Raw genomic sequence first — 22,122 nt, forward strand, 5'->3', positions numbered from 1 at the left:
TCAGATCTGAACATATTATGTTTTCATGAATATATATGTGTTCTTGATCCTATCTTGCAAGTCTATAGTCACCTATTACGTGTTATGATCTGACAACCCCGAAGTGACAATAATCAGGATACTTCTCGGTGATGACCGTAGTTTGAGGAGTTCATGTATTCACTATGTGCTAATGCTTTGTTCCGGTTCTCTATTAAAAGGAGGCCTTAATATCCCTTAGTTTCTATAAGGACCCCGCTGCCACGGAAGGGTAGGACAAAAGATGTCATGCAAGTTATTTTCCTTAAGCACGTATGACTATATTCGAAATATATGCCTACATTACATTGATGAATTGGAGCTAGTTCTGTGTCACCCTATGTTATAGCTATTACATGAGGAATCGCATCCGACATAATTATCCATCACTGATCCAATGCCTACGAGCTTTTCACATCTTGTGCTTCACTTATTTACTTTTCCCTTGCTATAGTTACAATTACTACAAAACCCAAAACTATTACTTTTGCCACTGTTACCTTTATTATCATACTACTTTGCTACTAAATACTTTGCTGCAGATACTAAGTTATCCAGGTGTGGTTGAATTGACAACTCAACTGCTAATACTCAATAATATTCTTTGGCTCCCCTTGTGTCGAATCAATAAATTTGGGTTGAATACTCTACCCTCGAAAGCTGTTGCGATCCCCTACACTTGTGGGTTATCAGGGGGATACCTTTCTACCTTTGCTTCTCCGTCTTTTCTTTTTCTTCTTCACATCATGTGTAGGTTCAATCCTCCTTTTTGAGCTCTTTATTAATGATATTGGTTGAATAGAAACCCTCCTCATTACCTGATTCATCATAAGAAATAATAGGAGGATGTTGGAAGTCTCTTCCCTTTTACTAGTGTTCTCTTCATCTTCTATTTTCTTTCTTTTCTTTATGTAATTGGCAACATAAGGATTTTCAATGCAATTCACAGCACAATACACATAAATCTCCTCTAGATCAATATCAAGAAATCTCTTATGGGCAAATTCTGGAAGGTCCTTAATTAAATGTTTCATTTCTTCATAACCCAAAATCAAACTAAGTTCATTATGATGTGCAAGGGAAATCAAATCATCACAATTCTTGGACACGATTTGATCATGAAACAATTTGCATCGGAGATGTAAATGACCACGTTTATTGCAAAGTTCACAAGTACGGCAAAGGAATTTTAAATTTTCAGCACTCACATCTAGCCTTTCTTGCAACCATTTAGTTTCTAAATGCTTATGCCTCTTGCAATATCTATCTTCCCTATTTGGTGTGTACTTGCAAACCCAATGCACTCCACAAAAATTGACATGCTTATAGGAGACATTTTCATCATAACTAGTGCAATCATCATTAGTACTATGGATATTCAAAGAGTTCATACTAACAACATTGCAATCATGCTATTCAAAGATTTAGTACCAAAAATTTTATAGACTTCTTCTTCTAGCACTTGAGCACAATTTTCCTTTGCATCATACTTCCAAAAGATATTAAAAAGATGAAGCGTATGAGGCAAACTTAACTCCATTTTTTTGTAGTTTTATTTTATAAACTAAACGAGTGATAAAACAAGAAACAAAAAGATTCGATTGCAAGATCTAAAGATATACCTTCAAGCACTCACCTCCCCGGCAACGGCGCCAGAAAAGAGCTTGATGTCTACTAAACAACCTTCTTCTTGTAGACGTTGTTGGGCCACCAAGTGCAGAGGTTTGTAGGACAGTAGCAAATTTCCCTCAAGTGGATGACCTAAGGTTTATCAATCCGTGGGAGGCGTAGGATGAAGATGGTCTCTCTCAAACAACCCCGCAACCAAATAACAAAGAGTCCCTTGTGTCCCCAACACACCCAATACAATGGTAAATTGTATAGGTGCACTAGTTCGGCGAAGTGATGGTGATACAAGTGCAATATGGATGGTATATATAGGTTTTTGTAATATGAAATTATAAAAACAGCAAGGTAACTAATGATAAAAGTGAGCACAAACGGGATTGCAATGCTAGGAAACAAGGCCTAGAGTTCATACTTTCACCAGTGCAAGTTCTCTCAACAATAATAACATAATTGGATCATATAACAATCCCTCAACATGCAACAAAGAGCCACTCTAAAGTCACTAATAGCGGAGAACAAGAGATTATTGCAGGGTACGAAACCACCTCAAAGTTATCCTTTCTGATCGATCTATTCAAGAGTCCATAGTAAAATAACACGAAGCTATTCTTTCCATTCGATCTATCATAGAGTTCGTACTAGAATAACACCTTAAGACACAAATCAACCAAAACCCTAATGTCACCTAGATACTCCAATATCACCTCAAGTATGTGTGGGTATGATTATACGATATGCATCACACAATCTCAGATTCATCTATTCAACCAACACAAAGTACTTCAAAGAGTGCCCCAAAGTTTCTACCGGAGAGTCAAGACGAAAACGTGTGCCAACCCCTATGCATAAGTTCACAAGGTCACCGAACCCGCAAGTTGATCACCAAAACATACATCAAGTAGATCACGTGAATATCCCATTGTCACCACAGATAAGCATGGCAAGACATACATCAAGTGTTCTCAAATCCTTAAAGACTCAATCCGACAAGATAACTTCAAGGGAAAACTTAATTCATCACAAGAGAGTAGAGGGGGAGAAACATCATAGGATCCAACTATAATAGCAAAGCTCGCGATACATCAAGATCGTATCACCTCAAGAACATGAGAGAGAGAGAGAGAGCGAGATCAAACACATAGCTACTGGTACATACCCTCAGCCCCGAGGGTGAACTACTCCCTCCTCATCATGGAAAGCGCTGGGATGATGAAGATGGCCACCGGTGAGGGATCCCCCTCCGGCAGGGTACCAGAACAGGGTCCCGATTGGTTTTTGGTGGCTACACAGGCTTGCGGCGGCGGAACTCCCGATCTATTGTGCTCTCCGATGTTTTTAGGGTATATGCACATATATAGGCGAAAGAAGTCGGTTAGGGGAGCCACGAGGGGCCCACGAGGGTGGGGGCGCGCCCAGGGGATAGGGTGCGCCTCCCTGTCTCGTGGCTTCCTCGTTGCTTCCCTTATGTGCACTCCAAGTCTCCTGGATTGCTTCCTTTCCAAAAATAACTCCCCCGAAGGTTTCATTCCGTTTGGACTCCGTTTGATATTCCTTTTCTTCGAAACACTGAAATAGGCAAGAAAACAACAATATGGGCTGGGCCTCCGATTAGTAGGTTAGTCCCAAAAGTAATATAAAAGTGTATAATAAAGCCCATAAACATCCAAAACAGATAATATAATAGCATGAATGCTTCATAAATTATAGATACGTTGGAGACGTATCAACGTCATGGCGGGTTACCGCAGATCCAGAGGATGACGTCATGGTGGGTCACAAATTCTTGCGTAATGAAGAGCAGAAGATTTTCATAAGTGTTAAAGATTGACATGAACCAGTTCAAATCAATCTGGGGCCTAATGTTGGGGATATGACTATTAGGTATGACCCGCCCAGGAGGGGCCGGGTTATACCTATGGTGACTTGTGACATGAAGCTCAAGACGGCATTTAAAGATGGCGGTTCAGTCCAGGGCCAAAAGCCCAAAGGCGGCTTAAGGCCGATAGAGATAAACCGCCATATGTATATAACTTGTATTGTGAGGCAAGAATAGTTTAGAGACCGAGCCAGACACTGTTTATGAGCCGGCCGGGACTCTGTGAGCCGCTGGGCGTCGACCTTTATATATAAAGGGACGACCCAACGGCGGTTCAGGGCAAGTAACATCAGATCGAGAGCTAGGTCAAGCGATTTCGCTCCCTGGTAATCGAGACATAAGCAATCCCACTCAAAACTGGATCGTAGGCTTTTATCTTCACCGTAAGGGACCGAACCAGTATATACCCCGTGTCCTTTGTCCCAATTAACCCCTTTAAGCTTCCTAGTTGCGATGGCTCCATGACTAAGTCCTTTCACTAGGACATCTGATGTGGCAATTCCACGACAAATCTTGCGGTGTCCTTTCCCAGTGACAGCAGGGGCAGCAAGTCACGTATTGTATTATTGCCACCGAGGATAAAAAGATGGGGTTTATATCATATTGCTTGAGTTTATCCCTCTACATCATGTCATCTTGCTTAATGCGTTACTCTGTTCTTATGAACTTAATACTCTAGATGCAGGCAGGAGACGGTCGATGAGTTAAGTAATAGTAGTAGATGCAGAATCGTTTCGATCTACTTATTGCGGACGTGATGCCTATGTACATGATCATGCCTAGGTAATCTCATAACTATGCACTTTTCTATAAATTGCTCGACAGTAATTTGTTCACCCACCGTAATACTTATGCTATCTTGAGAGAAGCCACTAGTGAAACCTATGGCCCTCGGGTCTATCTTTTATCATATAAGTTTTCCATCTATCTTTATTTTGCAATCTTTACTTTCCAATCTATATCATAAAAATACCAAAAATATTTATCTTATCTTATTATCTCTATCAGATCTCACTTTCGCAAGTTACCGTGAAGGGATTGACAACCCCTTTATCGCGTTGGTTGCGAGGTTCTTGTTTGTTTGTGTAGGTATGAGGGACTTTTGAGGACCTTCTACTGGATTGATACCTTGGTTCTCAAAAACTGAGGGAAATACTTACGCTACTTTGCTGCATCACCCTTTCCTCTTCAAGGGAAAACCAACACAGTGCTCAAGTGGTAGCAAGAAGGATTTCTGGCGCCGTTGCCAGGGAGGTCTTCGCTCAAGTCAAGACATACCAAGTACCCATCACAAACTCTTATCCCTCGCATTACATTATTTGCCATTTGCCTCGCGTTTTCCTCTCCCCTACTTTACCCTTTCCGTTTTATTCGCCCTTCTTCTGCTCGTGTTTTGGTTTGCTTTGACGTCTTACTTGGCTCGTTTGATCGTTTGGTTGGAATAGTTGTTTATTTATTGCTAAACAGAGAACCTAAGATCTATGGATCCTCATCCACTTGCCAATCTTTTTAAGAGATCCGTTTATGATGAACCAAATCCTAGTGATTTGAGTGCACTAGATTATCTTTATGAGGTTTTGCTTGAGATTCGTGAATCTGAAAACTGTGATGAAGAAATTTATGAAGAGATTCATGATAGCTCCTTGAATAAAAAGCATGATTGCAATGATTTTATTTTAAATTCTCTTGATATCAATTGTGCAAATAATATCCAAAACCCTAAGCTTGGGGATGCTAGTTTTGCTATGTCTACTACTTGTTGCAATGATCATGACTGGGGTGGTTGTTCTTATGATCTTGAAAATTTATTTAAGCCCCATGATGAATATGAGATTGATAATAGTGTTTGCAATAATATTGAAAGTGGGTTTGGAGAGGTCATGACTGTAGTTAATGTTAATCCCACTATTTTGGAAGAGTGTCAACTTTGCATGCATGTGGATCGTGTTGAAAATATTTTATGTGATAGCTATTTTGTTGAATTTGCTTATGATCCCACATGTAATTATTATGAGAGAGGGAAATATGGTTGTAGAAATTTTCATGTTACAAAATTACCTCTCGTTATGTTGAGATTGCTATTGTTTCTTTCCACTTCCTTGCATATGCTAGTTTTTGCTTGCTCGTTATGATGCTCTTTTTGTGCTTCAATTCTTGTCTTTTATGTGAGCATCATTGAATTTATCAATGCCTATCTAAAAGGCTTTAAAGAAAAGCGCTTGTTGGGAGACAACCCAATATTTTTCCTTGCTGTTATTCATTAAATAATTCATTTATCTTCTGTTTAGATGTGGTTTTATGTCTTAATTAGTGTTTGTGCCAAGTAGAACCTATAGGATAACCTACGGTGATAGTTAATTTGATTCTGCTGAAAAACAGAAACTTTTGCGCGCACGAGAATAATTTTAATAAATCACAGAAACATGATTTTGCGTTTATTATTTTTGCAGTAGATCAATAGACAAATTTCCCAGGACTTCCTATTTTGGTAGGATGTTTAGAGTTCCAGAAGTATTCGAAAGTTACAGATTGCTACAGACTGTTCTGTTTTTGACAGATTTTGTTTTTCGTGTGTTGTTTGCTTATTTTGATGCATCTATGGCTAGTATCGGGGGGTATGAACCATAGAGAAGTTGGAGTACAGTAGGTTTAACATCAATATAAATAAAGAATGAGTTCATTACAGTACCTTATGTGGTGGTTTTTCTTTCTTACACTAACGGAGCTTATGAGATTTCCTGTTGAGTTTTGTGTTGTGAAGTTTTCAAGTTTTGGGTAAAGATTTGATGGACTATGGAATAAGGAGTGGAAAGAACCTAAGCTTGGGGATGCCCATGGCACCCCAAGATATTCAAGAACAATCAAAAGCCTAACCTTGGGGATGCCCCGAAAGGCATCCCCTCTTTCGTCTTCGTCTATCGGTAACTTTACTTGGAGCTATATTTTTATTCGCCACATGATATGTGTTTTGCTTGGATCATCTTGTATAATATAAGTCTTTGCTTTTTAGTTTACCACAATCATCCTTTCTGTACACATCTTTTGGGAGAGACACACTTGATTCGGAATTTATTAGAATACTCTTGTGCTTCACTTATATCTTTTGAGCTAGACAAGTTTTGCTCTAGTGCTTTACTTATATCTTTTTAGAGCACGGTGGTGGCTTAATTTTGTTGAAATTATTGATATCTCACGCTTCACTTATATCATTTTGATAGTCTTTTAGAACAGCATGGTATTTTCTATGGTTATAAAATTGGCCCTAATATGATGAGCATCCAAGTTGGGTATAATTAAAACTATCATAGAAAGTGCATTAAGCACTATGATCAATTTGATGCTTGATAATTGTTTTGAGATATAAAGGTGGTAATGTTAGAGTCATGCTAGTTGGGTAATTATGAAATTGAGAAATACTTGTGTTAAGGTTGGCAAGTCCCGTAGCATGCACGTATGGTAAAAGTTGTGTGACAAATTTGTTGCATGGGGTGCTCTTTTAATTGTCTTCCTTATGTGTGGAGGTCGAGATCGCGTGATGGTTAACTCCTACCAACCCTTCCCCTAGGAGTATGCGTAGTAGTACTTTGCTTCGAGGGCAAGTAGACTATTTCAATAAGTATATGAGTTCTTTACGACTAATGTGAGTCCATGGATTATACACACTCTCACCCTTCCACCATTGCTAGCCTCTATTATGCCGCACAACTTTCGCCGGTATCATGCATCCACCATTTACCTTCCTCAAAACAGCCACCACACCTACCTATTTTGGCATTTCCATAGACATTCCGTGATACATTGCCATGCAACTTTCCACCGTTCCTTTTATTATGACACGCCCCATCATTGTCATATTACTCTTTGCATGATCATGTAGTTGACATTGTATTCGTGGCAAGGCCACCTTCATAAGTTTTCATACATGTCACTCTTGGTTCATTACATATCCCGGTACACCGCCGGAGGCATTCACGTAGAGTCATATTTTGTTCTAAGTAATGAATTGTAATTCTTGAGTTGTAAATCAATAAAAGTGTGATGATCTTCATTATTAGAGCATTGTCCCAAGTGAGGAAAGGATGATGAAGACTATGATTCCCCCACAAGTCGGGATGAGACTTCGGACTTTATAAAAAATAAAAGAGGCCAAAGAAGCCCAAAGAAAAAAAGAAAAAAAAGAGGCCAAAGAAGCCCATCAAATAAAAATAAAAAAATAAAAAAATGAGAGAAAAGAGAGAAGGGACAATGTTACTATATTTTTTCCACACTTATGCTTCAAAATAGAACCATGATCTTCATGATAGAGAGTCTCCTATGTTGTCACTTTCATATACTAGTGAGAATTTTTCATTATAGAACTTGGCTTGTATATTCCAATGATGGGCTTCCTCAAAATGCCCTAGGTCTTCGTGAGCAAGCAAGTTGGATGCACACCCACTTAGTTTTTTTTGTTGAGCTTTCATATGTTTATAGCTCTAGTGCATCTGTTGCATGTCAATCCCTACTCACTCACATTGATATCTATTAATGGGCACCTCCATAGCCCGTTGATACGCCTAGTTGATGTGAGACTATCTTCTCCCTTTTTGTCTTCACAACCACCACCCTATTCCACATATAGTGCTATGTCCATGGCTTGCGCTCATGTATTGCGTGAGAGTTGAAAAAGCTGAAGCGCGTTAAAAGTATGAACCAATTGCTTGGCTGAAACCGGGGCTGTCCATGAAGGGAGTATTTTGTGTGATGAAAATGAAGCATGGTCTAACTATATGATTTTGTAGGGATAAGCTTTCTTTGGCTATGCTATTTTGATAAGACATGATTACTTGTTAGTATGCTTAAAGTATTACTATTTCTATATTTTATGAACTTTTATCTTGAATCATTTGGATCTGAACAATCAAGCCACAATAAACAATATTACATTGAGAATTATGCTAGATAGCATTCTACATCAAAAATTCTGTTTTTATCATTTACCTACTCGAGGACGAGCAGGGATTAAACTTGGGGATGCTTGATACGTCTCCAACGTATCTATAATTTTTTTTATTATTCCATGCTATTAGATTACCCGTTTTGGATGTTTATGGGCTTTGCTTTACACTTTTATATCATTTTTGGGACTAACCTACTTACCAGAGGCCGAGCCGGAATTGCTATTTTTTTGCCTATTTCAGTGTTTTGAAGAAAAGGAATATCAAACGGAGTCCAAACGGAATAAAACCTTCTGGAGTGATCTTTTTGGAACAAACGCAATCCAGGAGACTTGGAGTGGATGTCAAGAAGCAGCCGAGGCGGTCACGAGGTAGGAGGGCACGCCCCCATCCTCGTGGGCCCCTCGTGGCTCCCCTGACCTACCTCCTTCGCCTATATATACTCCCGTACCCTGAAAACATCGGGGAGCACGACAAAAAACTATTTCCACCGCCGCAACCTTCTGTATCTGCGAGATCCCATCTTGGAGCCTTCATCGGTGCTCCGCTGGAGGGGGGAATCGACCACAGAGGGCCTCTACATCATCTCCAAGGCCTCTCCGATGAGTTGCGAGTAGTTTACCACAGACCTTCGGGTCCATAGTTATTAGCTAGATGGCTTCTTCTCTCTCTTTAAATCTCAATACAAAGTTCTCCTCGATCTTCTTGGAGATCTATTCGATGTAACTCTTTTTGCGGTGTGTTTGTCGAGACCCAATGAATTGTGGGTTTATGATCAAGTTTATCTATGAGAAATAATTGAATCTTCTCCGAATTCTTTTATGTGTGATTAGTTATCTTTGCAAGTCTCTTCGTATTATCAGTTTGGTTTGGCCTACTAGATTGATCTTTCTTGCAATGGGAGAAGTGCTTAGTATTGGGTTCAATCTTGCGGTGTCCTTTCCCAGTGACAGCAGGGGCAGCAAGGCACGTATTGTATTGTTGCCATCGAGGATAAAAAGATGGGGTTTATATCATATTGCTTGAGTTTATCCCTCTACATCATGTCATCTTGCTAAATGCATTACTCTGTTCTTATGAACTTAATACTCTAGATGCAGGCAGGAGTCGGTCGATGTGTGGAGTAATAGTAGTAGATGCAAAATTGTTTCGATCTACTTGTTGCAGACGTGATGCCTATATACATGATCATACCTATATAATATCATACCTATGCACTTTTCTATCAATTGCTCGACAGTAATTTGTTCACCCACCGTAATACTTATGCTATCTTGAGAGAAGCCACTAGTGAAACCTATGGCCCCGGGTCTATCTTTTATCATATAAGTTTTCCATCTATCTTTATTTTGGAATGTTTACTTTCCAATCTATATCATAAAAATACCAAAAATATTTATCTTATCTTATTATCTCTATCAGATCTCACTTTCGCAAGTTACCGTGAAGGGATTGACAACCCCTTTATCACGTTGGTTGCGAGGTTCTTGTTTGTTTGTGTAGGTATGAGGGACTTTTGAGGAGCCTCCTACTGGATTAATACCTTGGTTCTCAAAAACTGATGGAAATACTTACGCGACTTTGCTGCATCACCCTTTCCTCTTCAAGGGAAAACCAACGCAATGCTCAAGAGGTAGCATCCATGGCCGCCCGCCCGCACCTGAGACGTACGCTCCGCCCACAAATGTCGCGCCTCCCACCGCCAGAGCCTTCGCACTGCATTAGGACACCCCCAAGACCATCCAAAGTTACTGTCTTTGGTCCAAAAGGATGCCCCCGGCCAACAAAACCGCAGCCCACGTCACGCCTTGAACACCGCCGAAGCTGCAGCATCATGCAAGCGGCCAGGGAAAAGCGGGAGGAGGGGGACACACGCGTTCACGACCGGCACACTCATGTGCCGGCGACGGCAGCCCTAGCTGATGCGCAACCCATCCTTCCAGCCATCGCTCCCACCGGACACCCCCTTGTGCCGTCCCACCGCGGTGGCTGATGTAGCTCCATGCAAGGCCACCAACGAACGCCCGTCCACCGGCAAGGGGGGCCCAAAGACGGCCGCTTACCACCAAGAGTGCTCACCAGAGATGTCCACCCACGCCGCCTGCCGACCTCCAACCGCCGGAACCGTATGGAGCCCGGCCAACATGTCCTCCAAGACCACCGCTGCTTTGCCGCCGCCCCCTACTAGCCACACACTGAGGTAAGGGCGACCGCCCCACAACCCAGGTCACCCCGAACCGCACCCCTAGAGTGGGACATGCCAAGAGTAGCCACCGCCTTCGTCCCCAAAGCGTGAACCACCAGATCTAGCTAGAGCAACCCAATCCAAGACGCCCCAGCCGCCACATTGCATGCAGTCGCCCAGCCACTGCCGTGACGCCACCAGGCACCCTCGACGCCGCCTCAAAGCAACGCCACCGTGCCGCTAGCCCCCACCGAGGGCCAGCACCGCTAGACGAGCGGTGGCCCCGCGCCAGTAGTGGATCTCGAGCGGAAGGGAGAAGGAGACCCCCACCGCCGCCCTTGCCGGCTAGGCTTCGCCTAGCAGCGCTGCTGGGCTGCAGCGAGGGAGGAGGGCTGGGGAAGGAGGTGAGGGGAGGCGACAACTAAGGGTTCCACCGGGCGCTCATATGAGCGCTGCAGGAGGGAGGCGGTCGGTCCAAGTTTCAAATATCAATGACTCAAACTCCACAGAGTAAAAAGAAATAGATGGAGTACTTCCCTCGAAGAAAAAAAAGTTTAACAACCTATACTTTAGTACGCAAGAAAAACGTGAGAAGTACTATGTGAGCTGGCATACACAACCAACCACTAAGTGTTGTAGCGTGATGGATATGCATAATATTCCATACCACGAAGTACTATTCGATAAGCCACGTGGGAAATATACGAGCTGGCGTATTCGACCAACCAATAAAATCTGTGCAGCACAACGGCTGCATGAGCGTTAGTCAGCACTAAATGCACTTTCAAGTGATATTTGTTTTTCAAAAGAAAAGAGATAAGGACATTTTCAACATGGACCCCTAAGAGCAGGTTAATAGTATAGCCAATATCTGGCTATATGAAGTTGACACATTATTTAGAGCCAACCTAATAACCTGTTAGTATAATAGTTAGTCATACTAGTATACTATATTATTATTATGTGACCCACCTTTTCTCGAATACACACGAGTGTCCGTATCACTCGTTAAAGGGAAGAGGGGATAGACATCCCAAAACTCCACAAGTTTACAAAGTTATTTACACGGAAGGATCCGTCCACATCCACACACTATCGAGACTGTATTACTCACGCACTACCCATGTTACTAATCCCGCGAAAAAACCATCCAGGTCCTAAGCCTGCTCGCCTTCAGTTACAAGTTTATAACCCGCTTCTCTTCTCTCTCCTCTTCACTCTCGTTTAACTAGGCACAAATATTATATTTAAATCCTTATAACCTTCTTATGTCATCTTATTATACTTTCTTTAAAACACACATATCATTTATCTAGACCAGTTCGCAAACACTAATACAGGAGCGGGTCATCCAACCACATCCCTATACATTCACCTAGTTCTTGAGCCAATTTCATTTAAAATGCATACCAATATGGATTAAAATAAAGTGTGGTGTTCATAGTGGCCAATCAGAACAAAAAAGAAGGATGTTCATATATTTTTACATGCGTCTGATCACAAAAGTTCCAGTCCGGAAGTACGCGCAAAATACCGGCATTAGACTGGCTATCCGAGCCTCCTCTCACACTCTGCCGCTGACTCCTTATAACCGTCTCCTTCTTGGCCGCCATCTTTTCAGCCTCCTTCATCTTGACCGCCAAGCACTTCAACATCTTGACACGGATAGCGCGTACGATCATCGCCGCTTCGGGATCCAACTCATCGAACTTCATGGTCCATATTTTTTGTCTTCTCCGAAGCGTCCGCGGGCTCAACTCTCCTCTCTTCGAGCTTGGCCTTCTTATAGGCTGCCGGCACCAAGATATTAAACCTCTCCGTTTTCTTTTTCTCCTTTATTTTGGAGCGCTTGGCACATGCCTCCTCCTTCTTCGCCAAGATGTCCTCAAACCTCTTTGTCATCTTGGTCGTCGCCCCTTCTCGCTTCTCCTCCTTCTCTCATTTCTTTCCTCGGAACACCCTTCTAACCTTCTTGGGCAACTGCTTTGTTGTGTCGGTTGAATCACCCACCTCTTACTCATTTTTTATGCCAGCGGTCTTGATGGAATCGACAATGGATAGTTGCCACTTGGGTTGCTCATTCAACTTCTACCAAAAATGCATGAGAAAAAAGTTCCTCTTCTCAATTTTAAAGAAGAGGTTGCACGCACGGGATAGCTACAAAACAAAAGACATTGTCAACAATGTGCATAGAGCATAGCCAGGAAAATTATATAGAGACTATCCGACCAAATAACATAGAGCATATTTGGCCAACAAGTTGTGTATACGGCCAAATGGCACATAGCATAGCTGTGGCCGTCCAAATGTAGCTTGGCCACCAAGCGATGAATTATTTCAAATGACTGCAATACTTGATTATGGCCTCTTGGATGGTGTATGATTAATGGTAGAGTGGCTTTATCTCACGATTATGGATGAGTTCGTCGTGGTAGAGGTCGAAGTGCTTGTGCTCATGGAACCAAGTATGGATGTTGGCCCAAATTTTGTGTCCATTTGCTCCTGCCATGGATTGGATCAATGCTAGCCGCCAACCACATATCGCACAAACATTCGTCCTCCCTCATGTTGAAACTTTCTCCCCTGCCACTCTTATTTGGACCGACCGACCCATCCTACAGATCAAGTTCATCGTCACCATCCTGCTCTGGTTGCCCGGTGTATGAGTCCAGCTCTTGGGTGTACATATTGGACCGCGTGCTTAGATGGGTGTACGTGCCCATGCCAAGTTGGGCGTACATTCCGGTGCCCGTACCCGGCTAGGCATGCCCATCCGGTTTCAAGTCATCCACTTGTCTGCACTTGTAGTAGCTTCCGCCTCCATTGTGGACCATCTCCAACATCTGCCTGCCCGTGTCATTACACGACGACACAGGCGATTGAGACGGAGGCGAATCCTGTACGACCCGCTTGTGAGAGAGCTCCTCGTGGGGTGGCCCACCTGCCAGCCTCCCCATGCGGCCGGGTCGCACGTACGACCCGGTCGTACAGGATTATTTTGCGATTGAGACATACCAATGAATTAAAAGCGGGCACCGCCTGACGTTCACATCCAGACAAGCAGAAGCGATGAGTCGGGGAAATGGAGCGGCGCCGCGTTGATGTCGATGCAGCATGGTACGTACCCAGCGACGAAGGCCGGGGACTGCTGTAGCCGGCCAAGATGCTTTGTCGCGTATAAGTAGGGTGGTTGATATTGCTCCGGCCAAGATGGTGTGTGCACGGAGGGCCGCTGCGGTTGTGGCGCCCCGCGTCCCTGGACCTGCAAGGCCCCTGCACCCGTCCTTCCCATTGCCTTTTCTGTTGGCGCCTTCCTTTGCTTTCTGTTTGAGGCGGCGAGCTTGCTGTGTCGCCTAGTTGATACTCCGGACCTCCGCCTTCTGTGGATCCTCCACCTCCGCCGGCTCTGGTCGCTCATCGATCGGGTCCATGTGAGGGCGGAAGCGAAAAGGGCATGAATTCGGGCAAAGAGCAATGATGATTGGAGTTGAGTGGGTGGATAAAGTGGGGGAGGGGGAGGGGTTGTCGGCGCGGAAATAGTGCGAGTTACTACAAATGTGTGGGCTCCGCCTCGGTTTTGCATGGGGGGTGTCGGAGTGCTACGTGGCGAAGGTTCGGACTCCCGCAAAGCGCCCCCGCCCCCATGTTTGCTTCCGGTTTAGGAGAAAACGAACAACCAGTCCAGTCCGTGGACCGATGGAGTACCATGTGTTGGATGGAAAAGTGTGTCTAGATTGCTCGGTCCGGACGGTTATGGGTGGTTTGAGGGTTCGCGTTGGAGATGCCTTAACACATTGGCCTTTCCATGGACATGGCCTTCACTTAATTATTCCAAAGTTTATGAGATTTAACACTTCAAATGGCGATAGAAAATTTCCACATAGGCCAACCGCCGAAGGACCGACCGACCAGAAACAAGGGGAAAATGACGCCTCATGCGAACAAATAGCCCATTAATGACGTGTGAAAAAGATTCTGCTGGGTTATCATTATATTTGTTGTAAAGTAGATTTTACTTATTTCGTATTGTAGATGTTGATATATTTTGTTTTACACTTAGTCAAACATACAAATGTATGACTTTAGAAAAACTAATACATGAAACATAGGGAGTATATTGAAATAGCTAGTATTATTCTTTCCATACATATATGCAAATAAGTAATCACATACTTGTTTACATAATCATGCAGGTGGTATATATGTTTGTATATACACGGGCGTCAAAGGTAGGAGTATATAAGCTATGCCGTTGGGTAGGAAGGCTGCATGGCGAGTCCGCAGAGGCCTTGCTCGTCGGCGACGTCCCTTTCCATCCTGATGAAACCATTCTCACCCCATGATGCGCCCCACGAGTTCTTCATCACCCAGTACTTGGTCCCGTCGCCGGCAACGCCGTACCCGACTGCCGCGATGCCGTGGTCGAGCTCCGTGCCACAATCGCCGGAGAGCACACCGCCCTTGTAGAACCGGAAGAGGTTGTCCCCTCCATCAACGGCCACAGACACGGGCTGCGCGGCCACCGCCTTCTGCAACGACGCTTCATCGTTGGCCGGCACATCCTCGTACCCCTTGATGGACGCGGCAGCGTTGGACTCCTTGTTGGGGTTGCAGCTGCCGTCGGTGCCGGTGTAGGGGTAATTACCCTCGGTGGTCAGGCCGCCGTTGTCGATGATGAACTTGAAGGCGTTGTCCATGAGCCCTCCCTCGCAGCCCTGGTCCATGCCGTCCACATCACAGTCCACCAGCTCTTGCTCCGATAGTGAGATCAGTTTCCCGATGCTCAGCTTCACGATGCCTTCCATAGAGGCCACTGTGGAGAAGGCCCAACAACACCCTGAAATATTCCATGTTACACAAGTGTTGATATGTTAGTCAATGTCCGTAAAAAGACAAGAATAATTGAATAACATAATGTAAACTAGTACGGTCCTTTGCAGTCTTCTCATTTCCAACAAAACTTGAAATTTCAAAAAAATTGTCAGCAAGTATGGAAATATTTTCATTTTTGTTAACGAAAAACAGTCAAACACGATTTTGAGCCAATTCAAATAGTATATGAACTTTTATCAATTGAAATATTCTATGTGAACTATAGCTAAAACCTAAGAAATTTCAGTAATATCAGTGGTGCCTAGAATAGAATCAAATTTAGAACAGTTGACAATAGTCACAAATAATTGTGCGAATATGAGCTTACCACATTGGCCTTAGTCTTTGATGGGAGTGACCGCGCCTTTGGTTCTCCAGTCCACAGATGTGGGGAGAGCATCGAGGCTAACGTTCGCATACCTGAACCCTGTCTTCCTGCCCTTGCTACCACCCACCGGCGCCTTATACCCCGTGTGTGTAGCCCTGAATTCATCGTCGGTGATATCCGCAAACTGGTTAGCCTCGAGCCAGAACTTGTCGTTCCCTGCATTTACCGACTCGATGAACGCGACATTGGCCTTGAACACCTCTAGCCGCTGTGCTTTCTCAACAGTGTCACTGTACACACGGCCATACTTGGCCATCCACTGCTCGTGCCTTGCGACAATGGACCTATCGTCGGTGAGGTCCCTGGCTGCAAGAGCGCTAAGCATGCGAGGATGGCGAAGAGCAAAGCTTGTGAGTAGCTAGCCATGGCTGGCCGGAGTAGAAGTTGGAGATAGAGGAGGTTGTGGTGATCTATCTTGTTTGATGATAATTGGGGTGTAATGTGGATCATATTTATAGGGATGAGATGATTCATGGCTCGGCTGTACTGAACTGCGGGGGTTCTAGGTAAGGCTGATAATGATTTGCTGCGTGCCGTGAGAGTACGTACAGCAGATTGATTCTTGTTAAACAAAGGGATGAATTAGCTTGGCAGGTGAGCTGAGAACAACAGGGACTAATTCTTGTTAAACAAAGGCATGGATGGACTGGATTATTATTTCGTTCAAGAATATTGAACGTCTTGTTTGCTCGTTAAACAAACATGTTGATAAGGGGACTAAAATAATTACTTTAATTGTCCGTTTCTTACAGTGAGTTTCTGATCAGTGTAAAATACTCAGTTAAGTACAATTTGCACGTCTGGACACTTCGGCACAAGTGGCAACTTGTTTTCTAGTGGTAGGCTAGTTCAACCTTGGTTGGACATTGTTCATTTATTAAATGCAAACTTTTTTTTAGGGAAATAAACTTGGTTCGACCCGCGAGCTAAGACTAGCTCAAACACATATATCGCCGAAGGAGAATAGGCTTCTAAATTCCAAAGGAAAATGGAATGAGAAGAGTAACATGAACTAAATCTGTAAGATACAATATTCAAACATAAAAATTGTAGGTCAAAGTGTTGGAAACGATAGTTTGGCAATGCTTCACGATGTATTGATCGGTGCATAGCGCACGTATATATGGAGTACAAGGTGGGCCACAACCTCAACTATACAATGACTAGGAGGTGGGCCGGGCTATAGAATATACATGCACAAACCATATATTCAACACCCCCCACAGTCGAAGCGTCGCCGGAGACGCAAAGACTGGACCTGAACTTCTCGAAGACAGAAGTAGGCAGTCCTTTCGTCATGACGTCGGCGAACTGCTGCGCCGTCGGGACGTGGAGGACCCGGATGCGCCCAAGAGTCACCTGCTCACGAACGAAGTTTATATCGAGCTCAATATGTTTCGTTCGACGATGGTGGACCGGGTTGGCGGAGAGGTAGACGGCCGAGACGTTGTCGCAGTAGACGAGCGTGGCCTTGTGAACATCACAAAGCAACTCCTAGAGCAGCTGACGGAGCCAAGAGCATTCAGCAACGGCGTTAGCCACTGCTCGATACTCAGCCTCGGCACTCGAGCGGGAGACGGTGGGTTGTCGCTTGGAGGACCAAGAGATCAGGGACGGCCCAAGGTAGACACAGTACCCCGAGGTGGAGCGCCATGTGTCCGGGCAGCCGGCCCGGTCCGCATCAGAGTAGGCGACGAGGTCGGTGGAGGAAGAGACCGTCAGCGTAAGTCCCAAGGATTGGGTTCCGTGTATGTATCGGAGGATACGCTTCACCAGAGTCCAGTGAGAGTCGTGCGAAGCATGCATGTGAAGATAGACCTGCTGAACAGCATACTGCAAGTCGGGGCGCGTCAGAGTCAGGTACTGCAAGGCGCCCACAATGGAGCGGTAGAAGGTTGCATCAGATGCGGGCGAACCCTCCAAAGTAGAAACCTTGGCCTTGGTGTTGACGGGCGTGGGAGCGGGCTTGCAGTTAAGCATGCCAGCTCAATCGAGAAGCCCATGTGCGTAGCACTGCTGGTGCAGGAAGAACCCATCTGGCCGTCGAACCACCTCAATGCCAAGGAAGTAATGTAGGGGACCCAAGTCCTTCAAGGCAAACTCATCGCGAAGACGAGCAGTTAGCCGCTGGAGGAGCGCGACAGTGGATGCCGTCAGAATGATGTCATCGACGTACAGCAGCAAGTAGGTCGTGTGAACTCCGTGATGATACACGAAGAGGGACGCATCGGAGCGAGTCGATGTAAATCCGAGCGTCTGCAGGAAGGCGGCGATGCGCTGGTACCAGGCCCGAGGTGTCTGCTTCAACCCGTAAAGAGAACGGGAGAGCAAGCACACATGATCTGGATGCGTGGCGTCGACGAAGCCGATGGGCTGCTCACAAAACACCTGCTCAGCTAGGTGGTCGTGCAAGAAGGTGTTGGACACGTCCAACTGATGCACAGGCCAAGCTCGGGACACAGCTAGCTAGAGCACGGCGCGGATCGTGCCCAGTTTAACAACCGGGGCAAATGTGTCGGTGAAGTCCACGCCCGCGCGTTGCCGAAAGCCCCAAACCACCCAGCGAGCTATATAGCGCTCGACAGTGCCATCTGGACGAGTCTTGTGCCGAAAGACCCACTTGCCCGTGATGATGTTGGCACGGGGCGGCCGAGGGACGAGCTGCCAGGTACGATTCCGCTGGAGCGCGTCGAACTCTTCCTGCATCACACCGAGCCAATGAGAATTCCGAAGGGCGGCTCGAGCTGACAATGGGAGAGGGGACGGCTCAGAGACGGAAGCAGTGAGAAGGTACTCATTGCTGGGGTACCGCATGCTCGGGCGGAGGATGCCAGCCCGAGAGCGAGTCATCGGGCAGGGCAGAGGGTCCGGAGTGGAGACGGGCGACGATGAAGAAGAGCCCGCCTCCTCCGAGGCCGCGGACGAGGCCGCCGCGGGCGAGGCGGCGGGCGAGGCCGCATCGGGCGAGGCGGCGGGCAAGGCCGCCGGGGAGGCCGACGGCTTGGTCGGGGCCGGGGACGCCAAGGGCGTCGCAGGCGCCGAGGAAGGTGCGGCCCCTAGGGCAGCCAACCGGGGAGATACTCAACTCGTGGCACGGGGGGCACCCTCAAAGCCGGGAGGCGAACCAAGAGAAGCACGCGAGCGGCCGTCACCGGGAGCGAGCAAAGCCGCAACATCCGAAGGTACCTGCTGAAACGGGAAAATCATCTCATCAAAGTAAACGTGTCGTGAAGTGATCACCCGATGTGAGATAGGATCATAGCAGCGGTAGTCTTTGGTGTTGGGGGGATAGCCGAGAAAGATGCAGGCCACGGACCGAGGTGTGAGCTTATGAGGAGCAGTGGAAGCGATGCTAGGGTAGCACAGGCAACCGAAAATGCGGAGCTCAGCATAGGAGGGTGGCGTGCCAAACAAGAGGTGATGAGGTGCAAAATTCCCACGAGTGCGACAAGGACGAATGTTGATGAGTAGTGATGCGGTGGCGAGCGCGTCGGGCCAAAAACATGGTGGCACGTTGGCATGAAAGAGGAGGATACGGACGCAGTCATTAAGAGTGCGAAGCACACGCTCAGCGCGGCTCTTTTGTTGCGAAGTGTACGGGCAAGTGAGACGAAAGATCGTGTCGTGTGTGGCGAGAAGGTTGTGGATCGCAAGGTTATCAAACTCCTTCCCGTTGTCTGTTTGCAACGCATGAATGGGACGTCCAAACTGTGTGGAGACATAGGAGTAGAAAGCGGTGAGAGTAGCAACGGGAAGGTCCACACATAGTGCGAAAATCATCAAGTATGACAAGATAATAAAGATAGCCTGTGTTACTTGCAACATGAGAGGTCCAAACATCACTATGAATTAACTCAAATGGGTATGATGCGACATGCAAGGAAGTGCTAAAAGAAAGACATACATGTTTGCCGAGACGACAAGCATGACAAGTGTGATCGTTGATCTTATTACACGTGAATGAAAAACTCCGAAGAATATGATGAAGGGTGGCGGTGTTGGGATGACCGAGACGAGCATGCCAAAGGTCCACACCGGCGGAAAGCGCCATGGGTGCAGCGACGGAGGAGGTGGCTGAGTGGACCGGGTAGAGCTCGTCGGGGCTGTCACATCGGTGGAGCACCATCCGGGTACGGGCATCCTTAACAGAAAAGCCAAACATGTCAAATTCAACGGTAACAGGATTTTCACGTGTAAGAGAACAAACGGAAAGAAGATTTTTAATGATGGCAGGAGAGACAAGTACGTTAGAAAGATATAATGGCATGGAGTTAGAAGAAAAAGCAGCATGGCCGACATGAGTAATAGGCATGGAAGAACCGTCACCCACGATAATGCGAGCAACGGTGTGAATGGGGTGAGCGGCTAGAAGGTTACCGGGGTTGGCGGCCATGTGAGCCGTGGCTCCAGTGTCCATATACCAGTCGCCACCGCTAGTGTACTACTGCGGCGTGGGGGTGGCGTGAAGGGCCGCTAGGAGCGCGGGGTCCCAAGGCACCGGCGGGAGAGCCGGGGCTGACGGCGCCGGCTGAGGCGGTGGCGCCACGAACCCACCGGCCGAAGGCAGCCCATAGGCCACAGAGGGGCCGTAGAGCGGCATGGGCGGGTACGTTTGAGGGGCCACGTGAAGCGCCTGATGAGAGGCCAGGCGGGCGGCGAAGAGGCCCAGAACAGGGGCACATGGTACAGGCATGGAGTACGCATGCACAACCCCAGTCCAGGGGTTCTGGCCGGCCTGCCAGGGCGTCGGTGGGAGCTGCTGCTGTTGGTGACGCGGCACCCCGTCGGGCGCAGCCGGCTGCTGCTGCTGCTGTTTGCGGCCGCCTCAGCCACGACGGCCCCCGTGGCGCTGCTGCTGCTGCTCGGCAGGGGGCTGCGGAGGGGCCGGCTGCGGCTGCGAGTATGGGAACCCGGGCGGCGGCGGCGCCTAGAAGGGGCCCGGGGCGGGCCTCGGCAGGGCGGTGGGCGGCGCACCGCCGCGGGTACTGGCGGTGAGGGTGGTGTGGGTGGGCCGGATGCGTGACATCCGCATCCTCCTCTCCTTCAACTTCAGGTATGCAATGATCTTGGGAAACGTCGGGTTGGTGATGAGGGGGATGTTGGAGGCGGCGTTCCCAAAATCGTCGTTCAGGCCGGCGATGAGGGTGCTGAGGAGGAGCTCGCCGGAGACCATCTCACCAAGGTCACAGAGCTCGTCAACAAGCTTCTTGAAGTGCATGCAGTAATCGTCAACAGACGAGTCGAGCTGCTGGCACCCAAAAAACTCACCGTGCAAGAAAACCTTGTGTTGGAGCGTGTTGTCGGTGAAGAGGCCATTGAGCTTGGTCCAAACGGCGTGAGCATCATCGTCGGCAGAGACCACCGTGTGGAAGAGGTCCTTCGAGATGGTGGTGTAGAACCAACGAATGAGAGTGGCGTCGATGGACATCCACTCCTCATCGTCCTCCATGAAGCGGGAATCCATGGAGCCATCGATGTGATCCCGGTTGTTGTACTCCCGGAACACAAGGAAGAAGTACGTCTTCCATGCATAGTATGTGGAGGTGAGGTGGTCGAGGACGACGGGAACCCGATCGAGGATGTTCAGATCGCGTATGACGACGGGGTCGGGACCTTCGAACGGGTTGGTGTTGCGGCTGCGGGTGATGCCGGAGGAGCCAGGGGAGGCCATGAGGGGATGGGGGTGGCGGCGTCACGCGGGAGAGCGGCACGGCGGAGGGGTGGTGGCACGGCCGTAGGGCGGCGCGGCAGGGTGGAGGCGGAAGCGTGGGCGGGGGCGCACACAGGGGCGGCGGTCGCGATGGCGTGGGAGCGCGGCGGCGACGACGGCGGGTGGTGGCGGCAGCGACGGCGGCGGTGGCGATGAGGATCGCGGCGGCGGCAGCACAAGGGTTAGGGTTAGGATCTTAGGTATGATACCATGTTGAAAACGAGAGTTTGACAATGCTTCACGATGTATTGATCGGTGCATAGCGCACGTATATATGGAGTACAAGATGGGCCACAACCTCAACTATACAATGACTAGAAGGTGGGCCGGGCTATACAATATACATGCACAAACCATATATTCAACACAAAGAAATGGTATTATAACTTGTGCTATGGAATCAAAAAATCTAATTGAGATTGAATCTTGAATCAGTTTGTTGTTTTAATAACACACACTCATAGTCTTAACTCAGTTTTGAATCACATATGGGTTTGAATTTTCAAC

General features: G+C 46.9%; 1 pseudogene; it reads right to left on the reverse strand.

Moving 5' to 3' along the window:
• Positions 1-14,889: 14,889 nt before the first annotated feature.
• LOC119326490 lies at positions 14,890-16,271 on the reverse strand (annotated as a pseudogene).
• Between the last annotated feature and the right edge of the window lie 5,851 nt (positions 16,272-22,122).

Source organism: Triticum dicoccoides, chromosome 6B, assembly GCF_002162155.2.
Source record: "Triticum dicoccoides isolate Atlit2015 ecotype Zavitan chromosome 6B, WEW_v2.0, whole genome shotgun sequence".
NCBI lineage: Eukaryota > Viridiplantae > Streptophyta > Magnoliopsida > Poales > Poaceae > Triticum > Triticum dicoccoides.